Raw genomic sequence first — 9,299 nt, 5'->3', positions numbered from 1 at the left:
CAGTCCGAATCTGGCACTGGAGACCTGGAGGGTTTCTGGAGCGTCATCAGTCCACGTTGAAAGGTATGAAAAGCTCTGCTCTGGTGTCCCTGAGGTTAGCAACATCAGCGACAGCAGTGACACACTCCGGCAAGAAGCTAAAGTGGGCAAACACTCAGACCTCTCTTTCTGAGCCATTGCTGGAAGGTGCCACCTACATTGGGGGGATACTTCCCTCATTTCAGTTAATCCTTCCTGGAAATGCATGCACAGACCCATCCAGAGCTATACATTTGAGTTCATTCTACATCTAACCAAATTGCAGTCAGGATTAGCCATCCCGTGATTTCTACTCCTTTCGTCTGTAGCAGGCCCTCCTTTAGCTCCAGTGTTGGCTCTTTTCTCACCCACCCACCTTTGGGACAGGGAACAGGGTGGGAACAGATCCACTGCGGCTATAGTGAGGCCTGCAGGCCCACCCCGATCTTTCAGTAGTACCGTCGAGTCACGCCTTTAAACACTCATGTTGCCTGTGGAGCCGGCAGGATGACTCAAAGTGCTCCTCATTTCCCAGTGGGTACAGCTAGCCTCCAGGGTCCATGACTATCCGCTAGCCATAGCTGGTGCTCAAAGTCGGCCTATGAGGCAACCTCACCCATGTGGTCTGTACCACCTGGGAGTGTGGTCCATCACAGGGAAGCAGACACACAGAGCCCATGGAGTAGTGAAGAATGCTCGTCTCCTCTCCGACTGCAGCTGTGTGTGAAAGAGCAGGAACAGGACACCGCTGGGCTGGGAGGCTTGTGCCTGGTCCATGACTCATGTAGAAGGGGATGGGCCATGCCTGGTGTAACCCCTCTACATCGCTGGTAGGTAGAAACTGTGGTGAAGCCAGGTGTACCTTTAAGAAGAGAACCTCAGATGTGTGTGAGGCCTGTTGAGGGGACAGATGGGTGAGCACTGCCCACAGACCATAATTTTTCTTCATGAGACTGAGTCTGCAGGTAATGGCAGGCAGAGGGTGTCTATCTGCAGCCATGGAACGGTTGATGTGTTCAGATGCCCACCAGCTCGTCTGAGACGAACTCTGTACTGGAAGTTAGGGAGCTCCCAGTTCTACTGACAGCAGGCACACTGCCATAGGGTGGACTCTGGTTCTGGTTCTGGTTCTGCCCTCTTCCCATGGTCATGAGGTCTGTCTCTGGCCAATCTATGTCATGATGGTGGAGAGGGAGCAAAGTTAATGGCATCCCTATTGCCCTGTGTTGTGCTTGGGACCCAGTGGACCCTGCTACCAGAATAAGGTTAGATTTCTTGCTCCGTGCACTAGCCAGGATGGGTGCTCTTCCAGAGCTGGGGTGAAGGAATCTGCTCAGTTTCCAGGGTCACTGTTACAATTGGAGAACCAACATGCACAAAACAAAACCAACCAAACCAAACCAACCAAACAACCAACCAACCAAACAAACAACCAACCAACCAAACAACAACAGTGTATGTGCTTGTGTCTATAGAGGCCAGGGGATGAACTTACTATCATTCCTTAGATGTCATATTATCACTGTGAGATGATAATGTCTTTCATTGGCCTGGAGCTTGGCCATTAGGTAAGGCTGGATGGCCAGTGAGCTCCAAGAAACTATCTGTCTCGGCCTCATCAGCTCTGGGAACACAATAGCACAGTACCATACCCAGCCTTTTAAATGTGAATTCAGTGGAAGAACTCTCTGACCCTTAAGCTTTTGAGGCAGGCACCTTACTGACCAAGCTATTATCCCAGTCTGAGCCAACAACTCTCATCATCTCTAGGCAGGGTAAACAGGTGGATCTGAGTCTTCCCAAGATGGTCAGAGGTTGACCTAACCCTGAGCCCAGGCTAGGCTGCAGACAGGGCATGCAGTATTTTGAACCTGGGGTTCTTTATCTGTGAAACAAAGACATTTGGCCTTTGCAGGGCTGATGCCAGGGCTCCAGAGCAGATTCTTGATTCAAGATGGCTGCCCTTCTTTTCATTGATAATGAAGTTGTTCACCATGTCACATACCATTGTGCATGGATGTCCTGCTGGGCAGATGCAGGAAGGACTTACACTTCTCCATGAGGCACTGGGGGAAAGCCCACCCTGCTTCTTAGTTTCTGCCACCCCTGGGTGGCAACCCTTCTTATAGAACTATCTTTTTTTTTTTCTCTGAAAGAGTTGTTCTCTCTGGATGCCCTGCCTCAGTTTCCCTGACTCCTTTAGCACCGATGGAAACATACATCTTGCATCCATCCGAGGGCAGAGCTGATACTATTATTGGCTGATAGTGATGTTGACCTACTTCTATGTCAGCCTCTCAAAATTCAGGGCTCCTTCTATATGCCAGCCCTAGACAGGAAACTAGTTCTAATGTCACCAGCCCTGCATCTCACATCCCTTTTTACTTGTCCACTTCCAGGTCCTTGCTGTGCTGTTGAGCTGGAACATCTGGTTCGAGGCCAGTCTGGTTGCAGCAAGGAAAACAAACTCTAGGTGCTTCTGTAAGCACACGAGAAGTGTTTGCCCATGATACCCAGAGGCACACGGACCCAGGCGGGGACATGCACCATGAGGGATCCTGGGAAGCTGGCATGATAGGAGTACTTGGTTCAACCTTTGCCTGTGGGAATTAGAACCAGGAAGCAGCAGGCTCATGCACTAACTGATGTCGGTGTACAAGCAGGTGGCATTCTGGCTCGTCACTTGTCCCTCTACTGGTTCAGTATGAGAGGCTCTTCAGGGCCAAGTGGAGGCTTTGCAACAGCAAAACATGCCTTGGGCTGTGGAGAATTACGCCCAGTCATTTTCAGTGTCAGCCTCCGAGGCTTGGTTCTGATGGTCAGTCTGCTTCCTCAGTTCTCCAGTCTTGCAGTTGGGACACTCAGCAGGCCCCACAGCTATTTCTCTACCTTGCCTCAGAGAGCTCAACAGCCACAGCTCAGGGTTGGGGTTGGAGGGGACAACCTCCCACCATGCTCCTGATGCTACTCTGGGGACTGGCTATGTGTTCCAATTCATGCTCTGGTCTTGTATCTTCTTTCACATCTGCAAATTTTTAATTGAATCACAGTCCACCCCTCCCCTAACACCCCCGCCCCCCATGTAAACATGCAACTCTCTCCCTGGGCTTGCCATCTCATACCTAATTCAGAGTTTTGACACATGTCCCCAGCAGAGCCTGGCATTTCCCAGGGCAAGATGGAAAGGATCTTTTAGGATGTAAATTTGTATTGTGAGCTTCAGAAAGGAGATGGAGAAGTGGGGGAGGACCTCCCTGCCAGGTCAATGGCCCAGGACTTGCCAGTGTGTCCTTGGGATTGATTGTATACGAAGGCCACAGGAGGGAATGGACACTGAGGACAGAGAAAGAGATGTCATTTATCTGGAGCTCATTAATTGGCAGGGGGAATTTTGGGGAAAGTGGTAAAGGCCCAGCTGAAGAAACTGTCAACAGGCTCCTTTAAGATATATTTCCTCCCACCCTTCCCTCCCTCCTCTGATCCTTCCTGGTCAGAGGGGGTTGGGGGGGATGGACAGGGAAAGTTTTATCCGGGGAAACATAGTGAAATCTTGCTTTTGTTGATAGCTAGAGGATCCAAATAAAATGAGGACACACTGGGTGGTGATGGTGGTCATCTGAGCAGTGTATTTTCTCACATAGATGTGTTTTTAGGGGTGCACTTAGAAACAGTGTAGAATTAGCACATAGTGTTATCAACCAAAGCGACACAAGGAGAGGTGGCCACCAGAGCTAAGACTCATGGGTCATTGCAAAGTTCAAGAGACCCAAGCTGCCCACATCTAAAGGAAACACCACGCAGGTGAGTTTTGGCATATTTATACTTGGCGAGTTTTAAAAGGAACCATAATTTTACATAAGGCAGCAAAGGTAGAGATGTTGAGAACGAGCCAGAAAGAGAAAGAACACACCAGGACGACAGGGTCACAGACTGAGCTGGACAGTCAGCTTGTGGTAGCTGGATCAGATACAGAGGGACCTGGCTGGGACTCAGGAAGGGCACGCCTCATGCTGTGGGAGGGGCCAGGACCACATCTACCTGCCAGCCCATAGCATCCTTGGTGCATAGAAGTTCTAGCCTGGGAGGGTACCCAGCTCAGTGCCTGCAGTCCGAACTTGCAGCTTTGAACAGTAACACGGGCTTGTGGGACCAAGGTTGGTTGGCACTCATCCAGTGCAGGAAAGGGATCTGGAAGAGAAAGGCTGAGGAAACATCGTTCTTTTAGGTAAAGTTTTCAAGGCTCCACCCCACCTGTTCTAGGCATCTGGGGCCATTTGTCTTGCAATGTTATTCATCCATCCCCTCAAAGCGTGGCTTTGTTCAGAACTGGCTTCACACCTGGAAATGCGCCACAGTCATCTAGGGTCCCAGACGGGAGGTCACAAGGATACAGCACCACAGGGAGCCCCACAGCTCAGCTGTGCCCCATCACTGCAGAACTCGACCTCTCTCTATTCTGGGAAAACAAAAGTAAGATGTGGTCCCCAAACATCGAGAGTTATTAATCCTTTACACATGTCACATGGATAACTGCAGCAGGAAGCATGGTTCAGCCAGTGCCAGCAGATCTGAACAGGGCCTCTGTGGACCCCTGAGGGTGATGAGTTCTGAGTGGACAGGGTCAGGGCAGCAGGAGCAAATAGGTGCTTGGACTAAAGAGGGCCAGGCAGCGGGAGACAGACTCCAAGCAGGGCGCTGGAGCAGGCAGATTTGAGGGGTTGGGTGTATCTCGCTGATGGAATGCTTGCCTAGCATATATGAGGCTTTGGGTTTTGTTCCCAGCATGGCCACATCAACAACTCAAAAGATAGTAACAAGAAGGGAGGTAAGAGGAACTAACCAGGAAGGCTGGAGAGAAACTGGGATTCATAGATGCAGAAGAGCCAGGCCCTAAGGCTGAGGTACACACAGAGGAAGACTCATCCAGGAATGAGATACAGATGGTACGTAGAAGGCAGAGCCCATAGGACAGCAGGGACCAACTTATGGGCCCGGGGAACCATTTTAGATGAGGCAATTACTTAAACCCGAGTGGCTGCCCTGTGTTAACAAACCTCATGGGCCCTTCCACTGCAGGCTCAGATCCCAAAGCCTCACATTTCAAGCAGTTGTCAAGTTTGTGCCAGGATACTCCAGCTCAGGATGCTCTAGCTTGAGGCTGCTCCCCCTGGATGGCTGGGAATTGATTCTTGGAACTGAGCTAGCTTCCTAGGCCAACTCTGGTCTTGAACACACCGGCTTTGTCTCTCCAGCAATGTTTCTATCTATCAACGTCTGCACTCTGCTTCTTCCCCAGCCCTCTTACTCACTATAAACTGCACTCGCTTTCTTCCTGGTTATTTAGACTCTTCCCGGGACAGGGGAGCATGGCAAACCTCCCTGCTAGAGGCTGGGCATCCTTAGAGATGAGGAAGACCTTAAAACCCTGCTCCAAGATGTCAACAGAGAGGCTGCCTCTTTGACCCTATACCTAAGTGAATGACTACTTGTGTGACTGTCAGTGCTAGAAGTTTCGGGTTTGTTCCATACCTGGCAATAAAGCCAATCAGGTAGACACTTCCATCAGCTGCCTGCAGCCCTGACTTCAGCCTTAGAGGAGAAAGATGGTGTGGATACTTAAGGGAGAAGTAGGGATTTTTCCAGAACGTACATCACGGTGACAGGATACCTTACAGGAATGATGTGAAGGGCAGATGGTTGATTGATTGACACTTCCTTGTGGAGGAAAATAAAAAAAGACAATAAAAGCAGAGAGATGCCGGTGCCATTGGCCATGAATTTGAACTCAATGAATGCAGACGCTGTTGGCTACCTGTTTAAAAATGCTCCAGAGCCAATGATGCTAACCATCACAACCAACCTGGAAGCTCATGGTAGATTCCACCAATGGTTCTGGAGGCACCAAGAGAGACTGAAAACTGAATGTAAATTGTGAGAGATTTTTCTCATTCTGTTCTCACACCTGGAGATGGTAACTCTCATTGCTGTGAGTGCAAGGATCCTCTTCTCTTGGGTATCCACAGCACAGGGGGCTGGAAAATCACCATAGATGTGAGGATTGGAAGCTGACAGTTAATTCCCAGGAAGAGCCCAGAGCACCCTCTTTGCAGATGTTAGGTGCTTCTCCCTTTGCTTTTTCTGAGGTTTGACTAAGGAATCATGTAGTTTGGTTCATGGTTCAGATGCTTCATTACATCCTACAGGGAGGGTGTGGTCGAGAAGGATGGCTCACATCATGGTAGACCAGAAGGGGTAAGAGAGAGACAGAGAGAGAGAGAGAGAGAGAGAGAGAGAGAGAGAGAGAGAGAGAGAGAGAGAGGATTCTTGTACGACCTGTCTTTACCCTTTTATTGCATCCTGGCCCCAGCCTATAGGATAGTGCTGCCCACACTGAATTTTCATCTCTGGAAATAGCCTCTCACACATGCCAGGTGTGCTTTACCAATCTCCTAAGCAGGCCTCTATCCACTAAATGCAACATCAAGATGAACATCGCCGATGCCAAGAAAAGCTTGCTGACAGAAGCCTGGTATAGCTGTCCCCTGAGAGGCTCTGCCAGAGCCTGACCAATACAGATGCAGATGCTTGCAGTCAAACATGGACTGAGCACAGGGACCTCAATGGAGGAGTTAGGGGAAAGACTGAAGGAGCTGAAGGGTTTGCAACCCCATAGGAAGAACAACAATATCAACTGACCAGTCCCCCCAGAGCTCCCAGGGACTAAACCACCACCCAAAAGAGTACACATGGAGAGACCCATGGCTCCAGCTGCATGTAGCAGAGGATGGCCTTATCTGGCATCAATGGGAGGGGAGGCCCTTGGTCCTGTGAAGGCTTGATGATCCAGCGTAGGGGAATGCTTGGGTGGTGAGGTGTGAGTGGGTAAGTGCGTGGGGGAGCACCCTCATAGAAGCAGTGGGGAGGGAGGATGGGATACAGGGTTTGTGGAGGGGAAACTGGGAAGGGGGCTAACATTTTAAATGTAAATAAAGAAAATAACCAATAAAAAGAAAGAAAAACACCTGATGAACCATCACAAGGACAATGGGGTCTTGTTGGCTATAGGGTTCCTGTCTTCTTGTTCCCGAAGCCAGTTGTGTTACTCTGCCTTCCCTGGCTTCTACACAACATTATCTGTAAGGCCCCCGAAGAGATAGATTTCAGGGCAGATTAGGGAAAGTAAAAGATGGGATTGGACCAACCCTTATGTCAGACATCAATTAACTATCCAAGGAATGATGAGAGTATGTTAAAAAAAAAAAAAAAGACAAAAGTTCCTATTGGCTCAGTGCATACAGCAATGAGAGGTAAAATAACTCCCCAAATAAAACAGGAAACTGCATGTCAATAAAGGAATGAATAGACTGAGTGTTGAGAAAGAGTGAGATACTTGGAGTTAGGAGAGAAGAGGAAAGGGTGTGGAACCCCCTTAAGGGACCACTGAAAAGAGCATCTGAATGGGAACACGTTGACAGTGTTCATGCTTAGGGGACTGCAGGAAGTACACTGTCATTCTGTCTGGTGTGGGCTGCACATGTTGAAGGACCCACCAGATACACACCAAATGAAGCAGTGAACACAGGAGCCAGCCAGTCCCACCAAATGTGTCAACATTTGTTGCTGAAAGCCATGGGATACTGAGAACCAGAGCCAGGTTGAAGGGACTAAAGACGGGGCAAGGGTGGACTTGTGATCAGGTCAGAGGAGCTTTTCTCTAAAAAAAAAAAAAAATACCATGGGCTAATCTTTAAAACCCCAGTTGGGGAACTGTAGAAATGGCTCAGAGATTATGAATGATTGTTGCTTGCTCTTTCAGAGGTCCTGAGTTCAGTTCCCAGCCGTTCCCAACCTTCTGTAACTTCAGCTTTGGGAAATCTGGCGCCCTCTTCTGGCCTCTTCCCCCCCTCCCCTCCCCCTTCCCTCCTGCTCCCCCCTCCCTCTCTCCCCCCAGGAATTTAAAACAACAAAAGAGCCCACCAAAACCCAGTGGGGCTTGGTTACTTGAGGTGGAGGGTGTTGTCATTCTCATGCTGACTCTGGTGGCTGTGCCAGGATAATGAGGACATCCCTGTATGTGGGAAACAGCACAGAAGCAGGGAAAGACTCGGGGTTGCTATGCCAGGGCAAATGGTTCAGTGAAAAAGTCCTTTTTTCTTTACCAGGAACTTTTCTGTTGGCTTGTGATGATTTTAAAATCAAAAGGAGGAATGAAAAGAAATGGGAGGAGCTGTCTCCCTTACTCAGTTTCCCTCTCTGGTGTCTCAGGGGCATGTCAAACATAAATGAAAAGGGAAATGTTTAGGACTGCCAGCGTGTAGCTAAGGTGCGAATTCTTGGCTGGCCTTCAGAGTTTAGGTTTTTTTTTTTTTTTTTTTTTTTTTTTTTTTTTTTTTTTTTTTTTTTTTTTTTTTAAAGCTGAATTGCTTTTCCTGTTTGGAAGCTAAAATCTATACATTGTAGTTTTAAGGGTTGAAAGCATAAGGCTTTAGAATGAGTCCAAAGTGGGAAAATGAGCCTCAGGTCTGACCCAAGGCACTCAACATCTCATTAGTTTTTCCAAGCTTTGATACATTCTCATGGCAGACGTTTCTGGGCCTCTTTGAGATCAGAAGCTGTTCTTTTCTGTGTCAAACTTCACGGTGAAGTGGAAGCGGGAGGGAAAAGTATGCTTCACTCCAAACTTTCAAGAGCCCCCTGTCTGCTTAAAGAACAGCCAAGGGTGAAACACTCCAAACATAAGTGTTAAGAGATAGATCTTGTGTGAGCGGGTGTGCACCCACGCAAATATCCAAATGTCCTCCTGTTACTCTCTTGCTTACTCCTTGACAAAGAGTCTTTCACTGACCCTGGAGCTTGCTAGTTTTTAGGGTGTTTGTTTGTTTCGTGCCACACCACCAAGCACTAGGGTTAAACGCTCACATGTCCGTTGGCTCGCAAGCATGCACATGCGCATTCCACACCCCGCCATACCACCAGGCTCTGGAGTTAAAGGCTCAAGTGTCCATTGGCTTTTCTGAGGGAACCAAGAGAGCAAACTCAGGTCCTCATGCTAGTACGGCAAGTGCTCTTAGCCACAAGCCTTTTTCCTGGCTCAAGTAAAATGTGTTTTTAATAGACACCTAAAACAGAGAAATGATAATCGATGAGGTGCCATGTGACACTGATGCATGGACACACTGTGCTGTTTTAAGTCAAGGCAAGCTTCTGACCCATGTTTGTCATTTCTTTATGGTGAGATCCTTTCAAAGCTCTTCTTCTAATGGTGTGAGTGAATGCACAGG

This window comes from Arvicanthis niloticus, chromosome 17 (genome assembly GCF_011762505.2).
Source record: "Arvicanthis niloticus isolate mArvNil1 chromosome 17, mArvNil1.pat.X, whole genome shotgun sequence".
Lineage (NCBI taxonomy): Eukaryota > Metazoa > Chordata > Mammalia > Rodentia > Muridae > Arvicanthis > Arvicanthis niloticus.
Note: the sequence above shows the minus strand (reverse complement) of the source record.